General features: G+C 52.9%; 1 protein-coding gene across 1 annotated transcript in view; it reads left to right on the top strand.

The window, feature by feature from the left end:
- SHANK2 (SH3 and multiple ankyrin repeat domains 2) overlaps positions 1-14483 on the top strand; it is a 457530-nt gene that overhangs the window by 109537 nt on the left and 333510 nt on the right. The gene's annotated exons all lie outside the window — the stretch shown is intronic.

The raw sequence follows: 14483 nt of genomic DNA, 5'->3' as shown, positions 1-14483 counted from the left end.
ATCGTGTGCCCCCATCATGTCTGATCCGGGTCTTTGCCGGGGGAACGTACGTGTCTGGGAGGAAGGTAAAGAGATTCTCCGTACTCTTGTGCTAAGCAAGCAAGGTCTTATTGGCTGAATTTTGTCCCCAAATCCCTGTGTTGGAGTCCTAACCCCCAGGACCTCAGAATGTGGCTAAGTTTGCAGAGGGGTCTTTAAAGAGGTGATTAAGGTGAAATGAGGTCACAAGGGTGGGGCCCTAATCCCATAGGACTGGTGTCCTTATAAGAAGAGGAGACCAGGACACAGACACACACAGAGGGACGACCCCATGAGGACACAGGGAGGAGACGGCTGTCTACACATCGAGGCAAGAGGCCTCAGGAGGAACCAGCCCTGCCCATACCTGGATCTCAAATTCCAGCCTCCAGGACTAGAGACAGTGAATGTCTGTGGTTTGAGCCTCCCAGGCTGTGGGACTTACTAGGGTGGCCTATGCTGATTCACTAACTGGTGTCTGGTGGCCTCAACTGTTACTCCTTTACTCCTTTCTTTGGTTGCTGACCTGCAGAAAATGGTGCTGAATTTCTGCTTCTGAATCAGATCTCATTATTAATCTCTCCCGGACCTCTTTTCAGGCAAGGGGTCCTTGCCTAAGCCCAGGTGCAGGAGAATTTTCTGGGGTGAGAGCCATGCGAGGCCATGTACGTAGGACGGGATTATAGCCCCAGGCTTTGTGATCAGATGACAAGGTCTACCTGTATGAAAGGTACACACCTAACTTCCTGGAGCTCTTAAAGCCTGTTCCCTCATCTGGAAACGAGTCACAGTGGCTCTCCTTCCCAGGCGTGAGGATTAAATCAGGTAACTGCATTTAGGTGCTCGGGTGAGCATGCGTGTTGAGTCAGCGTGAGCCATCTTCATTGCTATTAGTTTGACCACTGTAGTCATCTTTATTACAGCATGGTAGAAGCCAACCTAGGAACGTCTGTAATCCCCGAAATCTCAGATCCTCACCACACAGTGGTTTCATTCATTCTGCCCTGTGAGTCAGGGGGACTGAGGGGGCAAGTAGAAAAGTCCTACGTCCCCCCTGGGTTCCTGCCTCTCCAACCTGTTGGTCCCAGCGGGAGCTGCCCTCATGAAGACAGCTTTTTTTTTTTGCAAACGACGAAGAACTGTTTGCTTTTTATCAAGATTCCTGGGAGCAAACGGTGTCCTTCAAAGCCATTGCTATTTCAAAGGAGAAATTTGCATTTTATTGGCAAATCCATCTGGGAGAGGGACTATACTTTGGGTCCATAGGAAGGAATCATTTCTCATTCTTTCATGCATGTGGTAGACTTTTATGCCTCTCTTATGGCTGCTTTTCCCTTGACTGTCATGAATATTTTATACCACTGAGGACTGGATAATACCGTGCAGAGGGTCTCTTCTGCAGCAGAGGGGTTGGGGGTCGCGGGTCCCCTTCCCGGGGCCTGGGAGGTTTCTCCCTGGTTGGTGTTGCCACAGCTAGAAGTAGACCAGCTAGATCGAGTCTGACCTCACGTGTTGATCGGGTCAGAAACTTCCGAACATTGAAGAGAGGTTTTCTCCATAAATATGAATTCTCAGCACCCACCGCGGGTTCAGCATCTCCGTGTGAGCAGGGAGGAATTCTGGTGCTGAGCCCCAGCCTCCCTGGGAGGCAAATGACAGAGGCCAGTGTCCTGCTCTGAAACAGCTTTAACCTGACAGCACCATGTGCAGCACTTAGGAGTGTAGGCTCTGGAGTCCGGAGACAAATTCTGAATGGCTGTGTGAACTTTGAGGCTTCCGCCTGGTTTCAGGTGCAAAGGGACAGACGAGACCCCCCCCACCATGGGGACCGGTGAATGTGCCCAGGCTGTGGTCACCAGGCAGTGCGGAGTGGAATTGTAGGAGATTGAGAAGCGTGGCCACGGTGACTTGCAGCCCCTCCCCAAAGAGGTGGAGTGTATTTCCCCTCATGCCTTGACTCTGGTCATGTGCTTTGACCAGTAGAATATTCCAGAAGTGGTGCTGCAGAGTGGGGTTCCAGAGCCTACCCTCTGGAGGCTTTGCAGCTTTAGATTTTGCCCAGGTGGAACACTGTTCTGAGGCCACCGTGTAAGGGAGTTGGGTCTGCTGAGGCCAGGAGGCCTGGTGGAGGCAAACACGTGAGCCTCGGTCAATGCCAAGACACGCTGTGAGGTCATCGGACCCACCAGCCCAGCTGGAGCCCCACTTAAGGCATGGGGAGCCCACGTCGGTGGTCCTCGGAGCCGTGCCCCGCTTTGCTTCGTGGAGGCTTCTTAGGCAGTGAGATATTTCACTGATGCGCTAGCAGATTATGTTCTCTTTTATTCCCGGTCTATTAAACTTTATCATGAATCAGTATTAAGTTTCATCAAATGCTTTCTGGTAAAGTACTTACGAAAATTGATAACAGTTGCTACAACCATCAAGCTGATCCTACTGATTTTCCCTTTTTTCTGTTAATGTGATGAAGTATACTGATTGCTGTTTTATTCCTGTAATAAGTCTACGTAATGGTGATGTCTTCTCCTTCATACACAAACCTCTGCATTTGATTTGCTCCTATTTGTCTGGGATTCCTGCATCTGTGGGAGAGGTGACTCTTGCCCTTGCGGAGCCCTGGTACTGAGACCATGTTGGCCTCGTCCATGGAGTTGGGGAAGTTCTCCCTCTTTATTCTCTGGAGGAATTTGGGTGAGATGGGTGTTAGTTCCTCCTTATGTGTTTGGGAAAACTCATCTAAGAAGCCACCTGGGCCTGGAGCTTTCTTTGTGGAACTTCAGGCTCTGTTGTGAGCCATTGATCAGTATGAACAATTTTAATCCTCCAAGCATCATAGAAGGGTTAGACTTGGAATTATCCCCAGTTACAGAGGAGGTGAGGTAGCTTGTCTGTGGTGTCCGTGCTAGAGGGATCCACGCCGGGGAGTCTGTGGCCGTGACCACAGCACCACACTGCCCAAGTGAAGGCTGACCACCGCCCAGGATGTCCCCTTCACTCCTGGGCCAGGGGACAAGGAGGCCATTTCACCCCCAGCCTTGGGGTTCCAACAAAGGAGAGGCCTCGCCTGGACGGGTGTCCCAGGAATGCTCAGGGTCCCCCTTTAACCTGGGGAGGCAGGTGGGTCACCCAGCATGGCACTGCCCATACGGCAGCCTCGCAGCCCTGGCTGCTTCGTCTGGCTCAGTGCCGGAAGCCCCTGGAGCCGGAACTTGCGGTGGTACGGATGCCGATTGCCTCCACTGACGAGTGGGGCTCTCTCCAGGCAGCCCCGCTGAGGTTGGTGTGGAGTCCCTGGGCCTCCAGGTAGCACGTCAGTTTGCAAAGGCTCCCGGCTCCACAGGGGATCTGTCTGGAACCTGCAGAATTGCCCAAGGGCTCCCTGGTCCGGAGCCCAGCCTAGAGGCGGCGGAGACTCCCTTGCCGTTTGTCTGGTGGAGTCCGTGACCTCTGACCCCCCTGAGCCTGGGGCCCGGTCCCCTCCCCGCATGCCTGAAGGATGCTCAGGGGTAAGATACCTTCCCAGGCTCCCGGGTCTTCGGGTGTCAGTCACTTCCTGATTCACCACTGGAGTCTCAAGTAGGGGACATGGTGTCATCTGGAAGGAAAACCAAAGAAGGGGACGGGCCGAGCCTGGGTTTCCGTCGTTGCCTTTGTGTGGAGCTGTTTTCCAGTTTTGGCAAGGACTTGTCAGGAGCTCAGAGCTGCCTATGAATAGCTCTGTGTTGGGAGGCACATTTGGCTTTGGGGAGAGGAGGATGCTTCCTTCGGGGCAGGAGAGTGGGTTTCCTCCGCATTCTGGCTGCAGATCCCAGGAGATGACGGCTTCGCCAGTGACGAGAACAGAGGCAGCTTCTCCCTCACCCTGATTCCAACTCCAGCGCCAGCCCAGAGGGGTGCCGCGGGGCCCACCGTGGGCACCACAGCAGGGCCGTAGCATCTCCAGGGCATTGACCGTCCACCACCAGAGCCAGGAGACCGAGCGGAATGTCCAAATGGGGCAGCCCAGCTCCCTGGCAGATTTACTGACCCTCAGGTGCCAGGGTCCGTGTGCGCCGCCCCTCCTCCAGCCCTCGCAGGAAGGCATCTACTTGGAGCTCAGCACTGGACCAGGTGACAGGTGGAAAAGGATGCAAGTCCACTTGATACCTGGGCTCAGATAGGGTCATTTCCTCACATGCAATGCAAACTTGCGCAAACCAAGGAGAGCTTTAAAAGAGACCAGATTAAGTGCTACGTGGCATAGGGCATGGCAAATGGCGATGCTTAGATTATGGTGGCTGGGTGGGTGGGTATGTTGGTAGGTGTTTGGGTGTGTGGATGGGTGGCTGGGTAGCTGGGTGAGTGCATGAGTAGATGATTGGGTGGGTGGGCTATTGGATGGGTGGAGGGATGGTTGTATGGGCAGGTGCCTGGGTGGGTGAGTGAGTAGGTGATTGGGTGGGAGGGTGAATGTGTGGTTGGATAGGTGTGTGGGTGGATGTAAGGATGGCAGGATGAGTGGATAATTGGATGGATGGTAGAGTGGATGGATGAGTAGGTGACGGGAGGGTGGTTGACCAGGTGGGTGGGTGGATGGATGGATGGATGAATGGATAGATGGATGGATGGATGGGTGACTTGAGCCCACAGAGGGTGTTCTGACATGGTGCTGGAGTCTTCCAGGAAACTGTGGAGGGGGCTGCCTGATACAGGAGGGGTAGAAATAGATCAGCAGAAAGTCTGAGCGAGGACAGACCGCCTTGCACTCTCCTCCCCTACCTGCCTGTCGAGTTAATTTTCCTCCATCAAATCTTCCCCTGGGTCTGTCCTTGCTCCTGGTGCTGTACGGAGCCCCCTCAGCCGTGTGAGCCTGACTGCACGTTCTGTTCCTTACATTTCCCCATGGTGGTCCTTAAGCCCCATGGGGGGCGCAGCATGTTAGGAGACAGTGTGGGATTCCAGCCATCTGGTTGTGGGACAGCCTTGAGGGTAGGACTGGGGTTTCACCCGGGCCCCCAGTGTCTGACACAAAGCCTGGCACATAGTAGGTGTGCAGGGTCAGCTTCCTTTGTTGACCTGGGGGGGCAGGCAGGTGCCCAGTGCAGTTAGGGGGTGGCACCTCACACCACCTGTGGGACCCTGAGCAGAGAGCACCCCCTGCTGCACCACACACAGCCCTGACCTGCCCAGGCCCCCGTGTGCATGCAGCATGGCCCATTGGCCCGAGACCTGGACCATTTTCAGGCACCCAGGATGGCTGCACCCTGAACCTTTCCTCCGCTTACTCACTGAGTGTGTCCCTGAGTCTGCAGGGAACAGTCACCTTGGCCCAGTGTCTGCCCACAGGAAATCCACAAGCATCGCTGCTTGGGGGGGATGCAGAGACTGGGTGGATGGGAGAATCTGCCTCTTTCAGATGTAGATTAGAGGGTTGAAATAAGCGCCAGAAGTGAGGGGCTCACTGGGAATTTGGGGCACTTCCTCTGTGCCGGGCCCCCTCTACTTGCACAGAGGCTAGACATGGGAATGAGGATGGGGCAGAGCTCGGGGTTCTAGAAGGACATCATCCCTGTGCATTTCCTCCAGGCTCTGTTGGAGCACTGGGGTGTGGGCAGGCGGCCGCTGGGGCACATGTGGGGTGAAGAGAAACGCCCAGGACCTGAGGTGTCGAGATGCTGGTCACAAAGGAGCCTGGAGCCCAGGCCCAGCCTCTCGTGAACAAGGCAGCCCCAACTGCTGTCTTCCCCGGGATGCTGGGTCCTGCTCTGCTGTGGTACCTCCTGTGATGCCAGGTGGGGTCCCCAAACCTCATCTTTCTACGAGCGTAATTCCTTGTGAGCTGTGTTGTCATATATGGATTTTTTTTTTTTATAAATTTATTTATTTATTTATTTATATTTGGCTGTGTTGGGTCTTCGTTTCTGTGCGAGGGCTTTCTCTAGTTGCAGCGAGCGGGGGCCTCTCACTATCGCGGCTTCTCTTGTTGCGGAGCACAGGCTCCAGATGCGCAGGCTCCAGACGCGCAGTCTCAGTAGTCGTGGCTCACGGGCCCAGTTGCTCCGCAGCATGTGGGATCTTCCCAGACCAGGGCTGGAACCCGTGTCCCCGCGTTGGCAGGCAGATTCTCAACCACTGCGCCACCAGGGAAGCCCCGTCATATATGGATTTTGAAAACATTCTTCAAGGACCAAATTTTGTAAAAAAAAAAAAAAGGGTTGAAATCCAGTCAATTTGAGGTGTCAATTTCTGAGTTACAGAAACAGATCGAAAGCCCTGCCCTTGCCCTTGGCCATTCAAGTCCAGGAGGAGGAGGGAGCAAGCTTGCGGAGGGGGTTTTGCTGCGGGGTGGGTTGCCCTGCCAGGTGGAGAGGTGTCTGGGGCACCTTTCCCTGCCCACCGCGTGCTGCTGTTGGGGAGAAGATGTGGGTTGCCCTTGCCAACCTTCCTGCATCCTCAGGACTCCCCACGGCCTGGTCACCAAGGCAGAGCCCCTGGGGGTATCGGGCAGCGGGTTCGATCTGACCTCGTTCTCCACACTCCGTTGGCCTCTCGGAAGGGACCTCGTCAGCCTCGGCAAAGGGTCATGACTTCATGGCGCGTCCCCGCATCCTTTGAAACTGTAACCGTCGATGCTGCCCGGACCATTGTAACACCTGAAATGCATCGTGTCAGTAACAAGGCAACATCTGAGGCTTTATAATGAGCCATGTTCAGATGCTGACTGTGTCTCGGGGCAAGAATTATGGGGACCCACAAGCGTGAAAGCCTCGCCCTGAGGCGGCTGTGTTAGGCGGGGAAGCGCAGCCCCACTTCTGCAGAGAGAAGGGGACAAGAGGGGCTCCGCGCGTCTTCCCTGGAGACCTCGGCAAGTGACCGGTGTGGACCACAGAACTGGCCACCTGCCATCTGGGTCCTCCCCCACCCATTGCCCGGCCCCTGGAGACCCCTGGCGAGTTGCTCTTCCCGTGGCTGCCCTCACATCCTATGGTTTCTCCCCGCCGCCTCCCCGTTCCGCGGGTTTCTCTTTCCCTCTTCTCTGCAGAAGCCCCGGCTCCCTTAGCCTTTCCCTTCTGAATCCTTCACAGGACCCGCCAGTCTGTCCCCCCGCCAGCCTCTGCCCTTCCCCCCCTCCACCGCATCCATCCTGCCTGCGGTGCGGACCGATGGGGCTCGTTCACTGCTCCGACCAGGAGTGCCTCCTCCTGGTACCCCCGCCAGCACCTTCCCTGCGTCCACCCCTGAAGCCTGGCGATGGGTGAAGAAAGGAGGGGACAGGTGGAGCCTCTGAGTCCAAAAGGGAGTCCTTGCTGTCCTGGGTTTCCAGACATTTCCCCTCGAGTTGGACACCTGCCTTTCCTTATGGCCATGCCCAAACGCCTGGCTTTGGCACGTGTTGCTGAGACGGTGTTGAGAGCAAGACGGGAGAAGGAAAGTTGAGTTAAGGGAGGGGGCTTGGAGCTGGGGGAGGAGGACAGGTGAGCCGGGAAGGGCTCAGTTCTCACTTTCAGGTCCTGAAGAACCTGTAAATGGCAGCGTCCATCCTTTGCCTGCACTTTTCACAACAGAGAATTCTGTGGTCACTCAACCGACTCAGCATGCTAAACGTGCCTTGTCGTAAGCCCTCGAGAACAATCTGTCATATTTTTCCTCGTGCTGTTGTTTTTCTACTGAGGCATCTGAGCTGCGATTCTGTTACAAGTTAACTTTTTAAAAAATGCCATGTCATGAAAATCAAAATTATTTATAGACATCATTCTGTGCCTTGAAAATTAGATCAAGATTCTGGCCCTGTACGCCTTGAGTTATTAATAATATCTTGGCTTCAGCACTGACTACTGTGTGATGTCAGGCAAGTTACTTAACCTCTCTGTGCCTCAGTTTCATCACATGTCAAGTAGAGATAACGATGCCCACTTCATAGGGTTGTTAGGATCAAAGAGGCTCTATCCATGTCAAGCCCTTAGAACAAACAGTGTGTCTACCTAAGTGCTTGGTATAACTTGATTTTATTACTATTATTGATATTGTATGCCTGGAACCAAAGAAAACAGACCCCAACCTTCTGCCTTCTTTACGCATCAGACCAGCAGCCAGACGCTTGCTGGTTGGAACTGAGGCGCCTCCATCAAACCCAGCCCACTCTCCATCCTCCCATCATACGCTTAGTGGGATGCCCAAGCATGGGGCGGGCAGCAGAACAGGCAGGCGGCTGCCTCCTGCAAGAGAGGACTTTCCTGGCCTTGAAAACATCAAGGGAGAAACAGTCAGCCAATTACCGCAAATACAGGCTTGCATTGTTCTCACTTGCATCGTGGACTCGGTTCTTTTGGCCAGAAGAGCGCATGTGGCTTCCATGCTGCGGTAACTCAGTTTGCAGCCCTTAAAGCTTTTCTTTGGAAGCATAAGCTCGGAATTGCTGGTTGCGGGTCCATTTTTAGGTTATTTTCAGCAGCTCTCCCGGGTGTGCATTGGAGTGCAGCTGTGCGGTGTGCACTTGGATGTTTCTGATGGTGTGTTTATCGTGGGGGCTTAGGGGAGCTTTATAATGAGCTGTCTGCTGCTTACAGACAAGTAGTCAGTAATAATCATGTGAACAACAATAGTAACAGCAGACTTTTTGGGGACTTACCGTGTGCCAGGCTTTGCTCTAAACCTTTACATACGTAAAGGTATTCTCATCGAATCCCCACACCAAACCCATTTTTTAAAAAAAATATTTGTTTATTAATTTGGCTGCACCGGGTCTTAGTTGCGGATCTTTGTTGCCACGTGCGGGATCCTCGTTGTGGCCTATGGGATCTTTAGTTGTGGCATGCAAACTCTTAGCTGCGGCATGCATGTGGGATCTAGTTCCCTGACCAGGGATCGAACCTGGGCCCCCTGCCTTGGGAGCCACTGGACCACCAGGGAAGTCCCCCAAACCCATTTTAAAGCTGAGAAAACCGAGGCCCGTGGATTAAGCGTCATGCCTGATGTCACCTAGTACAGGTGTGGGATTTGCAGCCAGGCAGCCTGAGGCCAGAGCCCCTCTCCTCTACGGCACCTGTCTGTCTTGCCAGCTTCACGTCAGGCTTCGGCTGGGGCCAGCCTGTAGGAATAGGTGAGCCGTGGGGAGCGGCGTCTCCCTTAGAGAGGAGGGCATCTCGGTGTCTGTCTCTCTGATTGAAGGTGCCTGCCTGCTTACCTTCACTTCCAGCAGAAGCAACAGCTCGGGAGTCTGGACAAGATTACGCGGAGGCGAGTAGCCACAGAGAGGTCCATATGCCCGGGACCATCCTGCTAACTAGATAGGTTCTCCCTGCTCAGCTGTGCGCTGTCCCAGACCCCTCCTCCTTCATCCTCCTTAGGGCTGGGTCTTCCCCGCCCACCCCCCCAGCCCCCACCCCTGCCTGTGGAGGGATGGCTGTTCCAAAGTCCCAGTGTCTCTCCTAACACCTGCCTGACTGTTCAGGGTGGGTCCGTGTTCTCGTATTTGACCTTCTCACCTTCTGGTCCACACAAGTGGACTTTTACCTTTTTTTTTAATTGCGGTAAAATACATATAACACAAATTTTACTGCCTTAACCATTTTTAACGGTACAGTTCAGCGGCATTAAGTACATTGCAACCATCACTACCGTCCCTCTCCAGAACTCTTTACATCTGGCAAAACTGAAACTCTGTCCCCATTAAACAACACCCCCCCAGCCCCGGACCCCCACCGTCTACTTTCTGTCTCCATGAATCTGACTCCCCCAGGGACCTCATGTGAGTGAAATCACACAGGATTTGTCCTTTTGCATCTGGCTTATTTCACTTAGTATAATGTCTGCAGGGCTCATCCATGTTGTAGCCTGTGTCATAATTTCATTTCTTTTTAAGGCTGAATAATATTCTATTCTATGTATATACCACATTTTATGTATCCGTTCATCCATCAGTGGACACTTGGGTTGCTTCTACCTTCTGATTATTGTGACTAATGCTGCTATGAACACGGGTGTGCAAATATTTGTTTGAGTCCCCTCTGTCTTAATGTGCTCAGGCTGCTATGACAAAATACCAGGCGCTGGGTGGTTTAAACAACAGGAATTTATTTCTCACAGCTCTGGAGGCTGGAAGTCCGAGATCAGGGTGCCAGCGTGGTCAGGTTCTGGTGAGAGCTGTCTTCCTGGTTTGCAGACGGCCATCTTTGTGCTTTGTCCTCACGTGGCAGAGAGAGCAAGCTCTCTGGTGTGTCTTCTTATAAGGGCGCTAACCCATCATGGGGGCCCCACCCTCATAACCTTATCTAATCTCATCCCCTCCTGAAGGCCCTACCTCCTAATACTGTCACTTGGGGAGTTAGGGCCTCAAAATATGAATTTGAGGGGACACAAACATCCAGTCCGTAGCATTCCACACCCTGGCCCCCAAATTCATGTCCTTCTCACATATAAAATACATTCTTCCACCTCAACAGCCCCCAGAATCTTCATTTGTTTGAGCACCACCCCCAAACTCTCAAGTCCAAGTCTCATGTAAATATCATCTAAGTCAGGTGTGGGTGAAACTTCAGGTACGAGTCATCCTGAGGCCAGTTCCTCTCCAGCTGTGAACCTGTGAAACCAGACAAGTTATGTGCTTCTAAAACATGACATTGGGTCAAACATAGGGTAGACATTCCCGTTCCAAAAGGGAAAAGTCAGGAAGTAGGAAGGAGCAACAGCTCCCAAGCAAGGCCCAAACCTACTGGGGTGAATTGATCAGACCTTAAGATGTAGAACTCTCCTCTTTGGTTCGGCATTCTGTCCCCTAGGCCCGTCGGGGCGGCAGTGTCACCCACACCGTGCGGCAGTGTGGTGCTACCCCCAAGGCTTCTGGCAAAGGCTCTCTGACCTGTTGAAACCAAGGCAGTGGTCCTGATGTTCTCTGACTCACTTCTGGGGTCATTTTCCCCTCTTTTTGAAGAATAGCACATATTTGCAGTTGAGTGGCTCTATCGTGCCATCTTGTCAAACTCTAGAAGTCTGACAGCCTCCCCTCCCTTCACCCGACTCTACCCCCTTCTGTGTAAACTGGCAGTACCTATGCGCGTAAATTCTGCAAACTCGTTATCACGTGATGGTCCAGCCACACCCTCAGCGTTCTCTTCAGAACCTGCTTTCTCATTTCCTGCACCACGGACAGGCTGAGGATTTTCCAAATCTTCAAATTCCAGTTCCTTCTTGCTAAACAATTCCTTCTCCAGTTCATCTGTCTTTTTGCATTTTACCATCAGCAGCCCTCACAAGGTGTGCCCCCTACAAAACCCCAGGACACAAGTCGGCCAAGCTCTTGGCCACTCGATAACAAGGATCACCTCTCTTCCAGTTTCCAGTTACAATTTCCTCATTTCCATCTGAGATCTGATCAGAATAACCTTTAACATCTATATTCCTACCATGCACCTCAAAACTCTCCCAGGATCAACCCACTTCGAAAGCTGCTTCCACATCTTTAGTTATTTGTTACAGCAGCGCCCCACTTGCACAATACACACACACACACACACACACACACAAAGAGATTTATTACAGAGGCTGAGAAGCCCAAGATCTGAGGTCATGGCGAGCTGGAGGCCCAGGAGAGCCGGTGGTGTAAGTTTCAATCCAAAAGCCGGCAGGCTCAAGACCCAAGAAAAGCTGACGCTTTTCAGAGTCTGAAGGCTGGAAAAGAGAGATGTCCCAGCTCACAATCAGGCAGCAGGGGTTCCCTCTTACTCAGCCTTTTTGTTCTAGTCAGGTCGTCAACTGATTAGATGAGGCCCACCCACACTAGGGAGGGCAATCTGCTTTACTCAGTCTACTGAGTCAGATGTTAATCTCATCCAGAAACACCCTCCCCAAAGCACCCAGAATAATTTTTGGCCAAATGTCTAGGCCCCCTGTGGCCCAGTCAAGATGACATATAAAAGTAACCATTATACAATAACTGCTTTCAGGTCCTTTGGGTGCATCCCCAGAAGTGGAACGGCTGGATCATGTAGTAGTTCTATGTGGAATTTAAAAAAAATATTTATTTATTTACTTATTTATTTACTTACTTACTCATTTGGCTGCGCCGGGTCTTAGTCGCAGCACACAGGCTCTTCGCTGTGGCATGCGGCATCTTTTAGTTGTGGCATGTGGGTGGGATCTAGTTCCCTGACCAGGGAGCGAACCCAGGCCCCCTGCATTGGGAGTGTGGAGTCTTAGCCACTGGACCACCAGGGAAATCCCATATGTGGAATTTTTTTGAGGAACCTGAATGCTCTTTTCCACAACAGCTGTACCATTTTGCATCCCCACCAGCAATACACAGGCCTTCCAGTTTCTCCACATCCTTGCCAACACTTGTTGTTTTCTGTCTTTTGACAGTAGCCATCCCGACGGGTGGGAGCGAGCTTTACCTTTGAGGGTTTGGCTGGAAGACAACAAATGATTTTTTTCTTTTTTTTTTTTTTTTTTCCTTTTTTTTGGCCACGCCACGTGGCTTGCGGAATCCTAGTTCCTGACCAGGGATTGAACCTGGGTCCCCCACAGTGGAAGCGTGGAGTCCTACCCACTGGACCACCAGGGAATTCTGACCAGGAATGATTCTGACCATTTGTCACCTAAATGACATTGGGTCACATGTTATGTGTGACCCTGCAGAGCCACCCTTTTACGTTCACATCATAAATGCCAGCACACTAGGTCACTGGCTTCTCAGGACCTGTGAGGACCTCCTGCCTGGATTCCTCACCTCTGTCCCTGTCGTGTTTCAAGGATCCGTGCTCTGAAGCCTGGGTCCCCGATGGGTGGTCAGCGTGCAGGAGGCTGGTGAAGCGCCTTTCACCAGATGGTTCTAACCCTGCCCCTGTATCTGCACAACCAGGGGCTGCCCCTGAAATGGCCTTTGCTTTCCATCCCCACGGCCCCCGGCTGGTGTGGACAGGGGCTGCCACGGCTCCCCTGACATTAGCAGGCCGGGGAGGGGGCTGGATTTGGCTACGGGCTGCTCCTGTCGGTGACATCCTTGGAGGACACCTAGCATTGGGTGGGGCCCAAGAGTTGAAATCAATGTCACTTCCAAGGACGGGAGCCTGGGGTCCCTGGGTCTCCGTAGCGCCGCAGCCCCCGGCCCCCATGTGAAGCTGTATCAATCAGGGTTCTCCAGGGAAACAGAGCTGGCAGGATGGAGATATATATATGTATATATATATTTAAGAGGTTGCTTGTAAGGAGTTGGCTCCCAGGACTGTGGGAGCCGGCAGGTCTGCAGTCGGAAGGGCAGGCTGGGAACTCAGGCAGGAGCTGGTGCTACAAATTGAGGCAGAATTTCTCCTCCAGGAAATCTCAGTTTGTGCTCTGAAGGCCTCCAGAGGACTGGGGAAGGCCCACCCACATCATCACTGAAAGTCGACTGACGGTCCACGTGTGTGTCTGCAGGCTGGCATCTGAACGCCCGGCTCATTTGAGGGTGGAGACGGCCGCCCCCGGGCCCACCAGGTCTCCCCATCTGAGGCACAGAGAGCCCTGCCCATGGGGGCTCTGGTTCAGGTCTCCCCAGGAGCCCCAGGCCACTCCAGGGGACTTTGGCTTTGCCTATCTGGCTGCCGCAGTGCATCAGGGACCACATGGCCTCTTTACTTTAGTCAGTGCATCTGTAGGGCTCAAGTTGGACCGTTTCCTGTAGGTGCTGGTTTTGTTGCCGTGCACAGGTGCATGGGTGGAGTTTTTTTCTGCTTGAGTGAAAACCAGTGAACAGCTTTGAATGCTTTTTCGAGATTTCCCCCTCCCTCCAGTTATGGGGACCAATCAGAGGAATAGATTCCCCCCCCAGGGGAGGGTGTAGGGACCAGTTGGGCTTGGTGGGAAAGCAGGACGTGGTCCATGGGAGTTTCCAGGCTCAGCCCCTTGAACTGCCCCCGCTGTGGCCTCCTGGGCCGAGGACTGTCTCACGTAGATTCTCACAGAATGACGGCCTCGTTGTCGAAGAACGCCCAGGGGCCTAGAGAGGGGCAAAGTGGGAAGTTGTGCCTCTGCGTGGGACCGATGGGTGTTGTAGCTGCCATTTTAGTAGTTACGATTGGTCCACACCATAGATGAGCCTTGAGGGCACTATGCTGTCTGAAATCAGACAGAGAAAGACAAATACTCTATGATCTCACTTCGAGTGGAATCTAAACCAAACTGATAGAAAAAGGTATCAAATCTGTGGTTCCCAGAGGCAGGGGGTGGGGGAAGTGGGTGAAGGTGGTCCAAAGTTGGACTTCCAGTTACAAGATAAATTAGCCTGGGGATGTCACATTCAGCACGATGGTTACAGGTAATGCTGCCGTGTGGTACACGTGAAGGTTGCTAAGACAGTAGATCCCCCATGTTCTCATCACAAAGAAAAAAAATTTTTGGAACCATATGAGGTGATGGACCTGAACTAAACTTAATGTGGTCATCATTTCGCAAAATATGTAAGTCAAGTCATTATGCCGTACACCTTCAACTTAGTGCTGGGTATCAACGGT

This window comes from Eschrichtius robustus, chromosome 11 (assembly GCF_028021215.1).
Source record: "Eschrichtius robustus isolate mEscRob2 chromosome 11, mEscRob2.pri, whole genome shotgun sequence".
NCBI classification, from domain to species: Eukaryota; Metazoa; Chordata; class Mammalia; order Artiodactyla; family Eschrichtiidae; genus Eschrichtius; species Eschrichtius robustus.
Note: the sequence above shows the minus strand (reverse complement) of the source record. Positions and strands in the feature narration are given on the sequence as shown.